Source organism: Urocampus carinirostris, chromosome 10 (assembly GCF_059441175.1).
Source record: "Urocampus carinirostris isolate Australia breed hairy pipefish chromosome 10, RoL_Ucar_1.0, whole genome shotgun sequence".
NCBI classification, from domain to species: domain Eukaryota; kingdom Metazoa; phylum Chordata; class Actinopteri; order Syngnathiformes; family Syngnathidae; genus Urocampus; species Urocampus carinirostris.
In genome coordinates this window covers 38,318,833-38,339,585 of record NC_142358.1, presented here as the reverse complement: position 1 = coordinate 38,339,585, position 20,753 = coordinate 38,318,833, and the positions used below count along the sequence as shown (strand labels likewise).

The 20,753-nt window shown below is 32.9% G+C and overlaps 1 long non-coding RNA gene across 1 annotated transcript in view; it reads right to left on the bottom strand.

Moving 5' to 3' along the window:
• Positions 1 to 20,753, bottom strand: part of LOC148358872 (uncharacterized) — a 288,823-nt gene that overhangs the window by 44,520 nt on the left and 223,550 nt on the right. The gene's annotated exons all lie outside the window — the stretch shown is intronic.

Below are 20,753 nucleotides of genomic sequence, written 5' to 3'. Positions count from 1 at the left end.
AAGGAGCGGTGGCGGTGATGATAATGGAGCCTCTGTAAGCTCGCCTGCAGTGTGATGTCAGATCGTAATAAAAAAAAGAGAGGGGAAAAAAAGAAGAAGCAAGAAGGTAACGCGGAGGGCAGGAACTTGGGATGACCCTGACTTGAACTTCTCTGCGCACATCGTCTTAAAGAGACAGGCACGCTTTTTTGACTTTCTCCCTTTATCGCTGTTGAGTGGAGAGGCGTTCATGGAACGTCGAATGAGCAATTTTGGGTGATTCTCTATGCAGAACCGATATTGTTATAAGTAGAAATAAATATATACACAAATCCCTAAAAATATGTGCAATATGAATAGATAAACACATAATAAAACACGATATACCTAAACACAAGCGGTGTATGTTTAGTCTAATAATACTAATTAGCGAATTAATGTTTTGTTTTCATCGTTTTTTTTAAACTCCTGCATTTATTTTGGAAACGTGTGTTATTTTGTTCCGATACATTTTAAATTGTGATTTTAATATATTGGAATAATTCTCTTCGAGGACTATTTAGATAAAGAGAACAGGACAGTGTTTAATATTTAATGCCTCCTATTGGTACATTCTGAAAAAAAATATTAAAATACTAGGTATAAATATCATAAATTATAGCACTCATGTTATAATTATTAATGTTATAATTATTTTTAAGTCATAGGTCAAGAATTTTTTATTTATTTTACATCGTAAAATCCCTACCGAAATATCGCCGCCATGATTGTTTTACTGGTTCTTATTCGGATTATACAAGATAGTTTACAAGGCAGTGCCATCTAGTGGTCAAAATATTACACACTGGGGCTTTAGGGGACGTTTTTAAGAAAGTCTATGTCGATAAAAAATATTTATTAAAATAATTAGATATTCAAGAAGGAAATTATAATTAATATTTTGTCGAATTAGTAAAAGAAATATCTAATCTTTAATCGTTTTGAAATAGTCGTTTTATGACAAAAGTGTAGGTTAAACATGAAAAAAAAACGAAAAAAAACGATTGATTTTCTTTAGAAATAAATTATCACTCTAATGTTATAATTATTAATATTATAATTATTTTTAAGTCATAGGTCGAGAAATTCGTATTTATTTTACATCGTAAAATCCCTATCGAGATGTCGCCGCCATGATTGTTTTACTAGTTCTTGTTCGGATTACAGCACAATATACAAGCAGTGCCATCTAGTGGTCAAAATATTACACACTAGGGCTTTAGGAGACGTTATGAAGAAAGACTGTGTGAAAGCTGTCAATAAGAATTATTTATCAAAATAATTAGCCATTCAAGAAGGAAATTATAATTAATATTTTGTCGAATTAGTAAAAGAAATACATAATCTTTAATCGTTTTAAAATAATCGTTTTAAGACAAAAGTGTAGGGTAAACATGAAAAAAAAAAACGATTGATTTTCTTTAGAAATAAAAAAAAATCTAAAAGAAAACTGAAATGCATCAGGGTGAATGAAATATTACCTTCAAATATTGCGAAATGTGCAAAAGGATCGAGAATCTTCTAATGCATATCAAAATATACGTAATAAAATCCATCTATCGGGATCAAATAGGGGCCAAGGAAAATACACGATCCAGATGTCGAAGCTTTATTTGCAAAGCTCCATCGGAAACGTTTGGTTTTAAATAACCAAAGTCTGAACAAACGATTTAAATGCTTCTCCTAAGACCATTTCAACGATAATTGTGTATTTTGTTTTGAAATAAATTATGGTAAGGCGATATAATAATGATTATTACTGTTGAACATGTCAAATTTGGCTAATTCAAAGTCAAATTTAGGCTCTTTAATCTAAGATATTTCTGTTTTTGTTAGAGATTAATATTATTTAACAAAGAAAACTTGACTAACGCTATTTTTACATTGAGCTCCTTTCAACCACGTACAGAGGCTGACACTTTACGCTCCACAGCGACACTTAGCGGCTATGTATTGTAACTTCAAGTGATGTGATAAGGCTAAACTTAATCCAATAAAAAAAATAAAACCCAAATGTTTTCAGAAAGCACATTTCCGACACCAAAATGCAACTCAAAGTACTGAAGAAATATAAATACACTAAATATAATTTAGTGCTAAAAAAGGATCTAACATAGTATTTTGTTTTCATTCTGATTAGAGAAAAAATACAATAGAAATACTACAAAAATACTAGGGCAAAAATACTCGGATACAATGATGCTTTTACGGAAATATTACAACAGAAATACTACAAAAATACAACTATAGTTATATTAAAACAATTTAAGAAATACTACAAAGATATATTAGGATGGAAATACTTCAAAATATTTTTACAGAAATATTACAAAAATACCACCACAGTAACACTACAATACAAAAATAATGCCACATAAATATTATGACCGAAATACTACGAAAAAACTTCTACTGGAATATTACGACAGAAAAAGTACAAATATAAAACTACAGTACGACCACAGCAATACTACAATACAACATTATGACTACAGAAATACTACAAAAGTACAACTACGATGCAAAAATAATGCTACATAAATATTACGATAGAAATACTACGAAATACTTCTACTGAATAATTATGACAGAAATAGTACAAATATAAAACTACAGTAAGATTACAGCAATACTACAACATTCTGACTACAAAAATACTAAAAAAATACAACTACGGTAACACCACTATGAAAAAAAATGCCACGTAAATATTATCACATAAATACTACAATAATACAACTATAGTAATATTAAAAATACTTAAGAAATACTACGAAGATATTAGTATGGAAATACTTCATAATATTTCTACTGAAATACTGCAAAAATACAACTGGAGTAACAGTACAATACAAAAATAATGCTACATAAGTATTACGATAGAAATACTACAAAAAATACTTTGACTGACTACAAATGAATACAAAAATAGTAAAAAAATAAAACTACAATAATACTTCAGCAATACTACAGGATCATGACAACAGAAATACTACAAAAATACAACTGCAGTAACACTACAATACAAAAATGTTGCTTCATAAATATTACAACAGAAATACTACAAAAATACTTCTGAAATATTATGACAGAAATAGTACAAATAAAAAAACTACAGTAATTCTACAGCACCACTACAACATTATGACCGCAGAAATACTACAAAAATACAACTACAATAAAAAAAATATGTAATAAATATTATGACAAACTACTACAAAAATACTTCTATTACGGATATAAAACTACAGTAATACTACAGCAATACTACAACATTATGACTACAGAAATACTACAAAATCACCACTATACTGTAGTAACACTACAATACAAAAATAATGTAACATGAATATTATGCCAGAAATACTAAGAAAATACTTAAGACTGTATATTTAAAACAGAAATAGTACAAATGTAAAACTACAGTAATACTACAGCAATACTACAAGATTATGACAACAGAAATACTACAAAAATATAACTACAGTAACACTACAATACAAAAATGTTGCTACAAAAATATTACAACAGAAATACTACAAGAATACTACTACAGATATATTGTGACAGAAATAGTCCAAATAAAAAAAACTACAGTAATTCTACAGCACTACTACAACATTATGACTACAAAAATACTACGAAAACTACAATACAAAAAATAATGCAACATAAATATTACGACAAAATACTACAAAAATACATAATACTGAAGTATTATGACAGAAATAGTACAAATATAAAACTACAGTAATACTACAGTAATACTACAACATTATGACTACAGAAATACTACAAAAACACCACTACAGTAACACTACAATACAAAAATAATGCTACAAGAATATTACGCCAGAAATACTACAAAAATACTCCGACTGAATAATTAAAACAGAAACAGTACGAATATAAAACTACAATAATACTACAGCAATACTACAAGATTATGACAACAGAAATATTACAAAAATACAACTACAGTAACACTACAATACAAAAATGTTGCTTCATAAATATTACAACAGAAATATTACAAAAATACTTCTGAAATATTATGACAGAAATAGTACAAATAAAAAACTACAGTAATTCTACAGCACCACTACAACATTATGACTACAGAAATACTACAAAAACACCACTATACTGTAGTAACACTACAATACAAAAATAATGTAACATGAATATTATGCCAGAAATACTAAGAAAATACTTAAGACTGTATATTTAAAACAGAAATAGTACAAATGTAAAACTACAGTAATACCACAGCAATACTACAAGATTATGACAACAGAAATATTACAAAAATACAACTACAGTAACACTACAATACAAAAATGTTGCTACAAAAATATTACAACAGAAATACTACAAGAATACTACTACAGATATATTATGACAGAAATAGTCCAAATAAAAAAACTACAGTAATTCTACAGCACTACTACAACATTATGACTACAGAAATACTACGAAAACTACAATACAAAAAATAATGTGACATAAATATTACGACAAAATACTACAAAAATACATCATACTGAAGTATTACGCCAGAAATATTACAAAAATACTCCGACTGAATAATTAAAACAGAAACAGTACGAATATAAAACTACAATAATACTACAGCAATACTACAAGATTATGACAACAGAAATATTACACAAATACAACTACAGTAACACTACAATACAAAAATGTTGCTTCATAAATATTACAACAGAAATATTACAAAAATACTTCTGAAATATTATGACAGAAATAGTACAAATAAAAAACTACAGTAATTCTACAGCACTACTACAGCATTATGACTGCAGAAATACTACAAAAATACAACTACAATAAAAAAAATAATACGACATAAATATTACGACAAAATACTACAAAAATACTTCTACTGAATAATCACGACAGAAATCGTACAAATATAAAACTACAGTAATACTACAGAAATACTTCAACATTATGACTACAGAAATACTACAAAAACACCACTATAGTAACACTACAATACAAAAAATAATGCAACATGAATATTACGACAGAAATACTACAAAAATACTTCGACATAATAATTAAAACAGAAATAGTACAAATATAAAACTTCAATAATACTACAGCAATACTACAATATTATGACTACAATAATACTGCAAAAATACTACTACACAAATATTATGACAGAAATAGCACAAATAAAAACTACAGTAATTCTACAGCATTACTACAACATTATGACTACAGAAATACTACAAAAATACAACTACAATACAAAAATAATGCGACATAATAGTTTTCAGACACTGCTATTTTTTTGACACTCCTCTTTGAACTACCGTAAATTCCAGACTATAGAGCGCACCTGATTATAAGCCGCACCCACAACATTTCGGGAGGAAAACCGAATTTGTACATGCACAAGCCGCACCTGTATATTAGCCGCATGCTCCCACATTGAGAAAATGCAACACAAACACAAACACAAAATGTACCCATACCCGACACAGTCCAAAAATCACATCCAGCAAAATGAACGGAAAATGATACCGGTACTTAAAGTTTGATGCAGACCTGCAGAGTCCCGTTGAAAGTAATCCAAGGAAAAAAGTGTATATTTCCAAAGGTAAGGGTGGGAAAAATATATATCCACTATTGTCGGCCGCGTTCACAAACACGTCTCACCTTTACTCCACTTCCCGTCAGCCCGCGTTTGCCCCGCCCCTTCTTTCTCATTTGCTCGTGCAAAACATATCAGAATAAGTTTCTAAAATAAACACATTACAAAAATATACAGTTGTAAATACACATTATACATGGTTACACATATTTACAAAGAAAGATGGTACACTGAGAGAGTTTTCAAAGCTTTAATGATAATATTATAACTTTCATCCCAAACCGTGCCTGTGAAGGGTAGCAAAACGCTACTAGCAACACACTCGCAACACAGTAAACGTGCCAGTTAAAAAAATCATACCGTGTATGTAGAAACGACTGTAAACCGTCCTCATTTTCCTGCTTACAACTGACGTCATCAAAGTCGTCTTCCTTCAGTATGGGAAAGAGACTTTGTCATATAGACGTCGTCCCACGCTCCCTTATTCAGAAACACGCTAGCAACACGCTCGCAAAGTAAAGTTTACGGGCAGTAGCTCTATTTCCTTCTTTATCGGACTGCTCGGTTGCGTTTAGCTTGAAAGTTGCGTCATGTGCCTTTCTTTTTGCAAATTGCATGATGAGGATATGTCTACGCTAATTTAATTTGTGCACAAGCTAAGAAGTTGCAGTCTTCCTCGGCGCATATATTCCACCGGTCTAAATCTTACCTTTTGTACTCGAGCGCCGCTGGCGGCTGTTAGAAAAATTACATAAATTGGCCGCATCACTGAATAAGCCGCAGGGTTGAAAGTTTGGGGAAAAGTAGCGGCTTATAGTCCGGAATTGACAGTATTTGTCCAATTGCACAGCCTTCGGAGAGTGCCTATTATGAATGCTGGGTCTTTTTTGTCTTCTGAGAATCTACTCCATTGACTCGTTGGCATGTAACAAGAAAAAATATACCAAAACCAGAGATATTCTGGTTGTACTGCTATTAGTATGAACAGCATTTTATAAGCATTTGCTTCTTACTACCCCTTTCGAACATATTCATCTCATCTCATTAGCTACACCGCTTATCCTCAGTAGGGTCGCGGGGGTGCTGGAGCCCATCCCAGCAATCATCAGGCAGTGGGCAGGGGACACCCTGAACTGGTTGCCAGGCAATCGCAGGGCACACAGGGACAGACAACTCGCTCGCTCATTCACACCTAGGGACAATTTGGACCGGCCAATTCACCTGAAATGCATGTTTTTGGAATGTGGGAGGAAACCGGAGTGCCTGGAGGAAACCGACGCAAGCACAGGGAGAACATACAAACTCCGCACAGGAAGTCTGGAGCTGGATTTGAACCCACGCAGGAGGTTCCCAAGACATGAACTATGCCACACATGCGCTAACCACTGCGCCGCCGTGCTCCCCCTATTCAGTGTCCCCTGCCCACTGCCTGATGATTGCTGGGATAGGCTCCAGCACCCCCGCGACCCTACTCAGGATAAGCGGTGTAGCTGATGAGATGAGATGAGATGAGAATAGAATAGAATATACCTTTATTGTCATTGTTACAAAATAGGTTAACATATTGTGTCACATCACCCGGATCTGGAACACCTGTGCTCAGGATTTGGCGCCAACAGCCAGGACAGCTGATTGGCGCACCCTGTCCATTCAAATCCAGAGCTTCCAGAAACAAGCTGTCTGATTGTACTATGCTACCTGTTGCCATCTGCTCAGAAAGGCCGTACCTCCGACTCTTTGCCTGCCTCCTGTTTTCTTCTACTCGATCTCCGTTGCCGACCCGTTTCCGAATTTGCCTACGACCTGCCTTGCCCGTCTGACTCCTGATCACTCTTCCGAACACGACGACGCCCTTCTTCTCCAGCCCCGACCAACTACACGACGATTACGCCTATCCACGACCATTCCCGCCAAGACTTCACCCGCCTGTCAAGCTTCGTCAATCCGTCAAACAACGGATCGAAGAATCACGCCTTGTGATTCCTTCCTTCCAATAAAAACCAAGAAACGAGTGCAAGTGATCTCAGTCTTCCTTCCGCCTGACATATTGTGACAACGAAATTGGGGGCATGGCACTCCAGGTCCGCATATTAACAGTGAGGATAAAAGAAAACAAGAAGATAAAGGAACAGAGAAGATAAGGTTATAAAACAAGGAGGATAAGGTAATAGTTATAATTTACACAAGAGATGTGTAGGATGTAGGATTTTACATAAAGGTTGGTATCGAAACATACAGTTTGGTATCGGCATTTGTGCAATATGTGTTAGGTGCAAAAATGGTCAACATATTGCAACGAATAGTCAGCATTTGTGCAAGGTGAGCATTCAACATTGTGCAATCAAACATTGTGCAAAGAAACATTGGCATGAGTACCTTTTTACGTCTGTATGAGGTAGTGTGTTTGCAAGAGTTTTCAGTTTTTTGTGCGGTGTGTGTTTAGGGTGGTATGGCTCTGGGGAAGAAACTGTCTCTGAGTCTGTTTTTGTTTTGTGTGACCTGTAGCGCTTGCCGGAAGGCAGCAGGTCAAAGAGGTGGTGGCCGGGGTGAGAAAAGTCCTTGATGATGTTTTAATGCATCAAAGCAAGTGAGCCGTTTGAGAGCCGGCTCTCTTTAACGAGTTGAGCCGAATAAGCCGGTTCTCTTAAAAGAGACGGACTTCCTTTCACTACATCAAACCGCTCGCTTCATTTGCAACCAGCTCGGTAGCCTAGATGGTAGGGCGCCCGCTCTGAGACTGGGAGGTCGCTGGTTCAAGCCTCGGCCGAGTCATACCCAAGTCTTACAACATTAGTACCCATTGCCTCCCTGCTTGGCGCTCGGCATTTAGGGTTGGAATTGGGGGGTTTGGTCACCTAATGACTCCCCAACACAGAAGTTGGGTCTAAAAACCCGGCGCCGATTGAAGGCGACCAGTCACGTCGATAGCTTTGCGTGACAAAATGATTTCCGGTAGATATCATGTTGATGGTTGATACTGGCTGAATAATAATAATAATAAATAATAATAACAAAAAATACGATACCGAGATAGAGGCTACCGCGGCGAACTGTTTTGACTTGATTGATTTGCCGTTTCGTTATAGTGGGTGTATACCGGATGGTTCCCATCATTGACAAATTTGCATTTTTCCGTACAGATTTTCTCATACATCGAACACGTCTTGATATGCATAATAAACATACTTTGTACGGCAAAAATGTACAGGTTGACTGGTATGCAAATAAATGTGACTTGACTTGAATATGTGTAATATAGGGAAATCCCAATGGCCTGACGTCCCTTTCTGTAATTTTTGACATTACACTCATCAGAGGTCACGACTTTGATAAATATAGACTGTGCCTGAGATTTTCATCTGCTGAGTGTCAAGCGTTGGGGTCAGATGGGACGGACGAGAGCTGATTAACCGTCTCGTTTTTCAAGCCCCCGGAAGAGGTCGAGCGTTCGCTCGCCTTTGTTCGAATCGGAGAGCGAGAGCGTGCAATCTTGTCACAAAGGCCCCGCGACGGGCTTCCTGTGGGCGTCCGATCCCCATTGGAGGTGCTGACCGCTAGTGCGAGGAAGCCATCCGCGACACCCCGAACGCTTCCAACCCGGGAGGGGGCGAAAGCATTGTCTCGGGCTTCCACGTTCCCCCGATGAACTGCCGATAACCCGAAAGACAGACGACGAGCAGCTTGGGGAACGCTTACGATGGACGGAGGATGTCACTTTTTTTTGGGTCCGGCGTCCGAAATAGTTTCCACTCAGACGACGGTTATCGTGAAAAAACGTGTCGATTGTCTTGAGTGGATGCCGACTTGATTTTCTTTAAGAGGTCGACCGAAATGAAGATGTCCCATGTGACCGGGGTCACCAACCATTTACCATTTAAATGCAATCCTTCCTTTTTGAAGCCCAGGGCTACTTTGTGTCACGGATTAGCACGATTTATCATGTTAGCATTGGGTTGGTATTATCATGTTGTAATTATTACTGCAAATTAGGGCTGCAACAAAGAATTCAAGTCAAGTTTGTTTCTGGTTTCTTTGTTACTTTGCTCCATGCACTTTCCAGTTCTTGTCTTTGTCTGTCTTTTTCTTGTGAACCCGTTTGTTTGTCACTTTGTACCTCCTTTTCGTTATTAAACAATTTGATTCCCGGCAAGACACTGAATCCCTAAGCCCCCAATAAGCAGGTAGGCGCCTTGCATGGCTGACTCCCGATTGGTGTGTGGATGTGTGTGTGTGAATGGGTAAGTGTGAAGCACATTGTAAAGCGCTTTGGGAGGTCTTCATTGAGATGAAAAGCGCTATATAAAAATGCAGACCATTTAGCATTTAAATGCAATCCCTCCTTTTTGAAGCCGAGGGCTACTTTTTGTTACTGATTAGCACGATTTGTTACCATTGGGTTGGTATTATCATGTTGTAATTATCACTGCAAATTAGGGCTGCAACAAATAATTCAAGTCAAGTCACATTATTTTGTATAGCCCTTAATCACACAATGTTTTGAAGGACCGCAGAGGTCACAATGATACCATCCCCTGATCTTAAACCAACATGTGGGCAAGGGAAAACCCAAAAACCTTAACATGAGGAAAATAAGAAACCTTGAGCAGGGGCCTCACAAGTGGTAATCCCCTTTCCAGGATGACCAGGGTGGAATAAATTTAGCTTTGGGTAACACTACACAAAACATAGTGAAAATCAATTAAAAAAAACATAGGTAATATGTAGAAATATGACAGCAAGAACGCCTCGAGCCTGTAGAATTTGTCCTCCATATTTGCAGTTTTTTGTATATTTGTTTATTGTTGGGCTATTTTATTTATTTTTTATATATTACAGAATATTCTGTTAGTGAGTGCAGTATTTTACTATCCCTCCAAAACTTCAATATCTTAATAGCGGAAATTAAAACTGTGTTCTTTAAAAATCAGATTCAACACTTAATAAAAAAAATGGTCCACCAATTATTTGATTATGAAAATAAATTCCTACTTGTTTTCTACATTTTAAACACTGCACCTTTAAATGCGGTGCTGCTTTTTCATTTCAAATGCGCGCAAGGCCCTTCCCACAGATCTCTCCGCATGCGGTGCCCATCGTGTCGACGCCGTACTACTTCTGCCCCGCCCGGCAGCCCGTCACCAGCATTTCACTTAGGATTGGATCTATTTAAGTGAAGCACGTATTAGATCCAAGGGAATAATATCATCTCACGCTGTTTACCTGTGCTCCACTGAATTTCCTACCTTTGACATTCAGAGCACTTGGCAGAAATTGCGATGTTTTTTTTTTTTAGAGTTAATTATGCCACTATTGAGTTCTTTATGGTACCATTTAATGTGTGTATCGGGTTATCTATGGGTATTTGGGTTTTATCTATGTTTGTTCTGAATATATATGTATGTTTGTATTTTCTTTTATCTGTGAATGGATGACTGGATGCTCCAACTGAAGTTTCGTTGTTTTTAGACAATTACTTTTCTGAATTTTGAACTCTTATTCATTATACAATCAGGGTTTCGGGTTTTTTTTGCCGATGTGCCTTTCCAGCACAGCTGTTGTCTTTGCAAACGTTATCAGACTTATCAATCAGCCTCCCGGGTCCCGTGCAGGACTTGAAACTTGTCAAAACACAATTTTAGCGAGCCATCGTCTGGCGCTAATAAAGCCCGGACACTGAACTTTTGATGAACTGCGGGACGAGATTTTGTTTTAATGCAGACCACAAAATTGCTGGTTGTAAGGAATAATTGGGTTAACGTGGCGAGCGCCAGGAAGAGTGCCGCGTACTGGAAGGGTCCACTTGGAAGCGTGAAAGAAGCGGAGGTAAGATAGTATAGAGGGCCGATCCTTGCCATGGATAGATAGATAGATAGATAGATAGATAGATAGATAGATAGATAGATAGATAGATAGATAGATAGATAGATAGATAGATAGATAGATAGATAGATAGATAGATAGATAGATAGATAGATAGATAGATAGATAGATAGATAGATAGATAGATAGATAGATAGATAGATACAGTAGCTGGAGATAGATAGATAGATAGATAGATAGATAGATAGATAGATAGATAGATAGATAGATAGATAGATAGATAGATAGATAGATAGATAGATAGATAGATAGATAGATAGATAGATAGATAGATACAGTAGCTAGAGATAGATAGATAGATAGATAGATAGATAGATAGATAGATAGATAGATAGATAGATACAGTAGCTAGAGATAGATAGATAGATAGATAGATAGATAGATAGATAGATAGATAGATAGATAGATACAGTAGCTAGAGATAGATAGATAGATACAGTAGCTAGAGATAGATAGATACAGTAGCTAGAGATAGATAGATAGATAGATAGATAGATAGATAGATAGATAGATAGATAGATAGATAGATAGATAGATAGATACAGTAGCTAGAGATAGATAGATAGATAGATAGATAGATAGATAGATAGATAGATAGATAGATAGATAGATAGATAGATAGATAGATAGATAGATAGATAGATACAGTAGCTAGAGATAGATAGATAGATAGATAGATAGATAGATAGATAGATAGATAGATAGATAGATAGATAGATAGATAGATAGATAGATAGATAGATAGATAGATAGATAGATAGATACAGTAGCTAGAGATAGATAGATAGATAGATAGATAGATAGATAGATAGATAGATAGATAGATAGATAGATACAGTAGCTAGAGATAGATAGATAGATAGATACAGTAGCTAGAGATAGATAGATACAGTAGCTAGAGATAGATAGATAGATAGATAGATAGATAGATAGATACAGTAGCTAGAGATAGATAGATAGATAGATAGATAGATAGATAGATAGATAGATAGATAGATAGATACAGTAGCTAGAGATAGATAGATAGATAGATAGATAGATAGATAGATAGATAGATAGATAGATAGATAGATACAGTAGCTAGAGATAGATAGATAGATAGATAGATAGATAGATAGATAGATAGATACAGTAGCTAGAGATAGATAGATAGATACAGTAGCTAGAGATAGATAGATACAGTAGCTAGAGATAGATAGATAGATAGATAGATAGATAGATAGATAGATAGATACAGTAGCTAGAGATAGATAGATAGATAGATAGATAGATAGATAGATAGATAGATAGATAGATAGATAGATAGATAGATAGATAGAGTAGCTATAGATAGATAGATAGATAGATAGATAGATAGATAGATAGATAGATAGATAGATAGATAGATAGATAGATAGATAGATAGATACAGTAGCTAGAGATAGATAGATAGATAGATAGATAGATAGATAGATACAGTAGCTAGAGATAGATAGATAGATAGATACAGTAGCTAGAGATAGATAGATACAGTAGCTAGAGATAGATAGATAGATAGATAGATAGATAGATAGATACAGTAGCTAGAGATAGATAGATAGATAGATAGATAGATAGATAGATAGATAGATAGATAGATAGATAGATAGATAGATAGATAGATACAGTAGCTAGAGATAGATAGATAGATAGATAGATAGATAGATAGATAGATACAGTAGCTAGAGATAGATAGATAGATAGATAGATAGATAGATAGATAGATAGATAGATAGATAGATAGATAGATAGATAGATACAGTAGCTAGAGATAGATAGATAGATAGATAGATACAGTAGCTAGAGATAGATAGATAGATAGATAGATAGATAGATAGATAGATAGATAGATAGATAGATAGATAGATAGATAGATACAGTAGCTAGAGATAGATAGATAGATAGATACAGTAGCTAGAGATAGATAGATACAGTAGCTAGAGATAGATAGATAGATAGATAGATAGATAGATAGATACAGTAGCTAGAGATAGATAGATAGATAGATAGATAGATAGATAGATAGATAGATAGATAGATAGATACAGTAGCTAGAGATAGATAGATAGATAGATAGATAGATAGATAGATAGATAGATAGATACAGTAGCTAGAGATAGATAGATAGATAGATAGATAGATAGATAGATAGATAGATAGATACAGTAGCTAGAGATAGATAGATAGATACAGTAGCTAGAGATAGATAGATACAGTAGCTAGAGATAGATAGATAGATAGATAGATAGATAGATAGATAGATAGATAGATAGATAGATAGATAGATAGATACAGTAGCTAGAGATAGATAGATAGATAGATAGATAGATAGATAGATAGATAGATAGATAGATAGATAGATAGATAGATAGATAGATAGAGTAGCTATAGATAGATAGATAGATAGATAGATAGATAGATAGATAGATAGATAGATAGATAGATAGATAGATAGATAGATAGATACAGTAGCTAGAGATAGATAGATAGATAGATAGATAGATAGATAGATAGATAGATAGATAGATACAGTAGCTAGAGATAGATAGATAGATAGATACAGTAGCTAGAGATAGATAGATACAGTAGCTAGAGATAGATAGATAGATAGATAGATAGATAGATAGATACAGTAGCTAGAGATAGATAGATAGATAGATAGATAGATAGATAGATAGATAGATAGATAGATAGATAGATAGATAGATAGATAGATAGATAGATAGATAGATAGATAGATAGATAGATAGATAGATACAGTAGCTAGAGATAGATAGATAGATAGATAGATAGATAGATAGATAGATAGATAGATAGATAGATACAGTAGCTAGAGATAGATAGATAGATAGATAGATAGATAGATAGATAGATAGATAGATAGATAGATAGATACAGTAGCTAGAGATAGATAGATAGATACAGTAGCTAGAGATAGATAGATACAGTAGCTAGAGATAGATAGATAGATAGATAGATAGATAGATAGATAGATAGATACAGTAGCTAGAGATAGATAGATAGATAGATAGATAGATAGATAGATAGATAGATAGATAGATAGATAGATAGATAGATAGATAGATAGATAGATACAGTAGCTAGAGATAGATAGATAGATAGATAGATAGATAGATAGATAGATAGATAGATAGATAGATAGATAGATAGATAGATAGATAGATAGATACAGTAGCTAGAGATAGATAGATAGATAGATAGATAGATAGATAGATAGATAGATAGATAGATACAGTAGCTAGAGATAGATAGATAGATAGATAGATAGATAGATAGATAGATAGATAGATAGATAGATAGATAGATAGATAGATAGATAGATAGATAGATAGATACAGTAGCTAGAGATAGATAGATAGATAGATAGATAGATAGATAGATAGATAGATAGATAGATACAGTAGCTAGAGATAGATAGATACAGTAGCTAGAGATAGATAGATAGATAGATAGATAGATAGATAGATAGATAGATAGATAGATAGATAGATAGATAGATAGATAGATAGATAGATAGATAGATAGATACAGTAGCTAGAGATAGATAGATAGATAGATAGATAGATAGATAGATAGATAGATAGATAGATAGATAGATAGATAGATAGATAGATACAGTAGCTAGAGATAGATAGATAGATAGATAGATAGATAGATAGATAGATAGATAGATAGATAGATAGATAGATAGATAGATAGATAGATAGATAGATAGATAGATAGATAGATGGATACAGTAGCTAGAGATAGATAGATAGATAGATAGATAGATAGATAGATAGATAGATACAGTAGCTAGAGATAGATAGATAGATACAGTAGCTAGAGATAGATAGATACAGTAGCTAGAGATAGATAGATAGAGAGATAGATAGATAGATAGATAGATAGATAGATAGATAGATAGATACAGTAGCTAGAGATAGATAGATAGATAGATAGATAGATAGATAGATAGATAGATAGATAGATAGATAGATAGATAGATAGATAGATAGATAGATACAGTAGCTAGAGATAGATAGATAGATAGATAGATAGATAGATAGATAGATAGATAGATAGATAGATAGATAGATAGATAGATAGATAGATAGATAGATACAGTAGCTAGAGATAGATAGATAGATAGATAGATAGATAGATAGATAGATAGATAGATAGATAGATAGATAGATAGATAGATAGATAGATAGATAGATAGATAGATAGATACAGTAGCTAGAGATAGATAGATAGATAGATACAGTAGCTAGAGATAGATAGATACAGTAGCTAGAGATAGATAGATAGATAGATAGATAGATAGATAGATAGATAGATAGATAGATAGATACAGTAGCTAGAGATAGATAGATAGATAGATAGATAGATAGATAGATAGATAGATAGATAGATAGATAGATAGATAGATAGATAGATAGATAGATAGATAGATACAGTAGCTAGAGATAGATAGATAGATAGATAGATACAGTAGCTAGAGATAGATAGATAGATAGATAGATAGATAGATAGATAGATAGATAGATAGATAGATAGATAGATAGATAGATAGATACAGTAGCTAGAGATAGATAGATAGATACAGTAGCTAGAGATAGATAGATACAGTAGCTAGAGATAGATAGATAGATAGATAGATAGATAGATAGATAGATAGATAGATAGATAGATAGATAGATAGATAGATAGATAGATAGATAGATAGATAGATAGATAGATACAGTAGCTAGAGATAGATAGATAGATAGATAGATAGATAGATAGATAGATAGATAGATAGATAGATACAGTAGCTAGAGATAGATAGATAGATAGATAGATAGATAGATAGATACAGTAGCTAGAGATAGATAGATAGATAGATAGATAGATAGATAGATAGATAGATAGATAGATAGATAGATAGATAGATAGATAGATAGATACAGTAGCTAGAGATAAATAGATAGATAGATAGATAGATAGATAGATAGATAGATAGATAGATAGATAGATAGATAGATAGATAGATAGATAGATAGATAGATAGATAGATAGATAGATAGATACAGTAGCTAGAGATAGATAGATAGATAGATAGATAGATAGATAGATACAGTAGCTAGAGATAGATAGATAGATACAGTAGCTAGAGATAGATAGATACAGTAGCTAGAGATAGATAGATAGATAGATAGATAGATAGATAGATAGATAGATACAGTAGCTAGAGATAGATAGATAGATAGATAGATAGATAGATAGATAGATAGATAGATAGATAGATAGATAGATAGATAGATAGATAGATAGATAGATACAGTAGCTAGAGATAGATAGATAGATAGATAGATAGATAGATAGATAGATAGATAGATAGATAGATAGATAGATAGATACAGTAGCTAGAGATAGATAGATAGATAGATAGATAGATAGATAGATAGATAGATAGATAGATAGATACAGTAGCTAGAGATAGATAGATAGATAGATAGATAGATAGATAGATAGATAGATAGATAGATAGATAGATAGATAGATAGATAGATAGATAGATAGATAGATACAGTAGCTAGAGATAGATAGATAGATAGATAGATAGATAGATAGATAGATAGATAGATAGATAGATAGATAGATAGATAGATACAGTAGCTAGAGATAGATAGATACAGTAGCTAGAGATAGATAGATAGATAGATAGATAGATAGATAGATAGATAGATAGATAGATAGATAGATAGATAGATAGATAGATAGATAGATAGATACAGTAGCTAGAGATAGATAGATAGATAGATAGATAGATAGATAGATAGATAGATAGATAGATAGATAGATAGATAGATAGATAGATAGATACAGTAGCTAGAGATAGATAGATAGATAGATAGATAGATAGATAGATAGATAGATAGATAGATAGATAGATAGATAGATAGATGGATACAGTAGCTAGAGATAGATAGATAGATAGATAGATAGATAGATAGATAGATAGATAGATACAGTAGCTAGAGATAGATAGATAGATACAGTAGCTAGAGATAGATAGATACAGTAGCTAGAGATAGATAGATAGAGAGATAGATAGATAGATAGATAGATAGATAGATAGATAGATAGATAGATACAGTAGCTAGAGATAGATAGATAGATAGATAGATAGATAGATAGATAGATAGATAGATAGATAGATAGATAGATACAGTAGCTAGAGATAGATAGATAGATAGATAGATAGATAGATAGATAGATAGATAGATAGATAGATAGATAGATAGATAGATAGATAGATAGATACAGTAGCTAGAGATAGATAGATAGATAGATAGATAGATAGATAGATAGATAGATAGATAGATAGATAGATAGATAGATAGATAGATAGATAGATAGATAGATAGATACAGTAGCTAGAGATAGATAGATAGATAGATACAGTAGCTAGAGATAGATAGATACAGTAGCTAGAGATAGATAGATAGATAGATAGATAGATAGATAGATAGATAGATACAGTAGCTAGAGATAGATAGATAGATAGATAGATAGATAGATAGATAGATAGATAGATAGATAGATAGATAGATAGATAGATAGATAGATAGATAGATAGATAGATAGATAGATACAGTAGCTAGAGATAGATAGATAGATAGATAGATACAGTAGCTAGAGATAGATAGATAGATAGATAGATAGATAGATAGATAGATAGATAGATAGATAGATAGATAGATACAGTAGCTAGAGATAGATAGATAGATACAGTAGCTAGAGATAGATAGATACAGTAGCTAGAGATAGATAGATAGATAGATAGATAGATAGATAGATAGATAGATAGATAGATAGATAGATAGATAGATAGATAGATAGATAGATACAGTAGCTAGAGATAGATAGATAGATAGATAGATAGATAGATAGATAGATAGATAGATAGATAGATACAGTAGCTAGAGATAGATAGATAGATAGATAGATAGATAGATAGATAGATAGATAGATACAGTAGCTAGAGATAGATAGATAGATAGATAGATAGATAGATAGATAGATAGATAGATAGATAGATAGATAGATAGATAGATAGATAGATAGATAGATACAGTAGCTAGAGATAGATAGATAGATAGATAGATAGATAGATAGATAGATAGATAGATAGATAGATAGATAGATAGATAGATAGATAGATAGATACAGTAGCTAGAGATAGATAGATAGATAGATAGATAGATAGATAGATAGATAGATAGATAGATAGATAGATAGATAGATAGATAGATAGATAGATAGATACAGTAGCTAGAGATAGATAGATAGATAGATACAGTAGCTAGAGATAGATAGATACAGTAGCTAGAGATAGATAGATAGATAGATAGATAGATAGATACAGTAGCTAGAGATAGATAGATAGATAGATAGATAGATAGATAGATAGATAGATAGATAGATACAGTAGCTAGAGATAGATAGATAGATAGATAGATAGATAGATAGATAGATAGATAGATAGATACAGTAGCTAGAGATAGATAGATAGATAGATAGATAGATAGATAGATAGATAGATAGATAGATAGATAGATAGATACAGTAGCTAGAGATAGATAGATAGATACAGTAGCTAGAGATAGATAGATACAGTAGCTAGAGATAGATAGATAGATAGATAGATAGATAGATAGATAGATAGATAGATAGATAGATAGATAGATAGATAGATAGATAGATACAGTAGCTAGAGATAGATAGATAGATAGATAGATAGATAGATAGATAGATAGATAGATAGATAGATAGATAGATAGATAGATAGATAGATAGATAGATAGAGTAGCTATAGATAGATAGATAGATAGATAGATAGATAGATAGATAGATAGATAGATAGATAGATAGATACAGTAGCTAGAGATAGATAGATAGATAGATAGATAGATAGATAGATAGATAGATAGATAGATAGATAGATAGATACAGTAGCTAGAGATAGATAGATAGATAGATACAGTAGCTAGAGATAGATAGATACAGTAGCTAGAGATAGATAGATAGATAGATAGATAGATAGATAGATACAGTAGCTAGAGATAGATAGATAGATAGATAGATAGATAGATAGATAGATAGATAGATAGATAGATAGATAGATAGATAGATAGATAGATAGATAGATAGATAGATAGATAGATAGATACAGTAGCTAGAGATAGATAGATAGATAGATAGATAGATAGATAGATAGATAGATAGATACAGTAGCTAGAGATAGATAGATAGATAGATAGATAGATAGATAGATAGATAGATAGATAGATACAGTAGCTAGAGATAGATAGATAGATACAGTAGCTAGAGATAGATAGATACAGTAGCTAGAGATAGATAGATAGATAGATAGATAGATAGATAGATAGATAGATACAGTAGCTAGAGATAGATAGATAGATAGATAGATAGATAGATAGATAGATAGATAGATAGATAGATAGATAGATAGATAGATAGATAGATAGATAGATAGATAGATAGATAGATAGATACAGTAGCTAGAGATAGATAGATAGATAGATAGATAGATAGATAGATAGATAGATAGATAGATAGATAGATAGATACAGTAGCTAGAGATAGATAGATAGATAGATAGATAGATAGATAGATAGATAGATAGATAGATAGATAGATAGATACAGTAGCTAGAGATAGATAGATACAGTAGCTAGAGATAGATAGATAGATAGATAGATAGATAGATAGATAGATAGATAGATAGATAGATAGATAGATAGATAGATAGATAGATAGATAGATAGATAGATAGATAGATAGATAGATAGATAGATACAGTAGCTAGAGATAGATAGATAGATAGATAGATAGATAGATAGATAGATAGATAGATAGATAGATAGATAGATAGATAGATAGATAGATAGATAGATAGATAGATAGATACAGTAGCTAGAGATAGATAGATAGATAGATAGATAGATAGATAGATAGATAGATAGATAGATAGATAGATAGATAGATAGATAGATAGATAGATAGATAGATACAGTAGCTAGAGATAGATAGATAGATAGATACAGTAGCTAGAGATAGATAGATACAGTAGCTAGAGATAGATAGATAGATAGATAGATAGATAGATAGATAGATAGATAGATAGATAGATAGATAC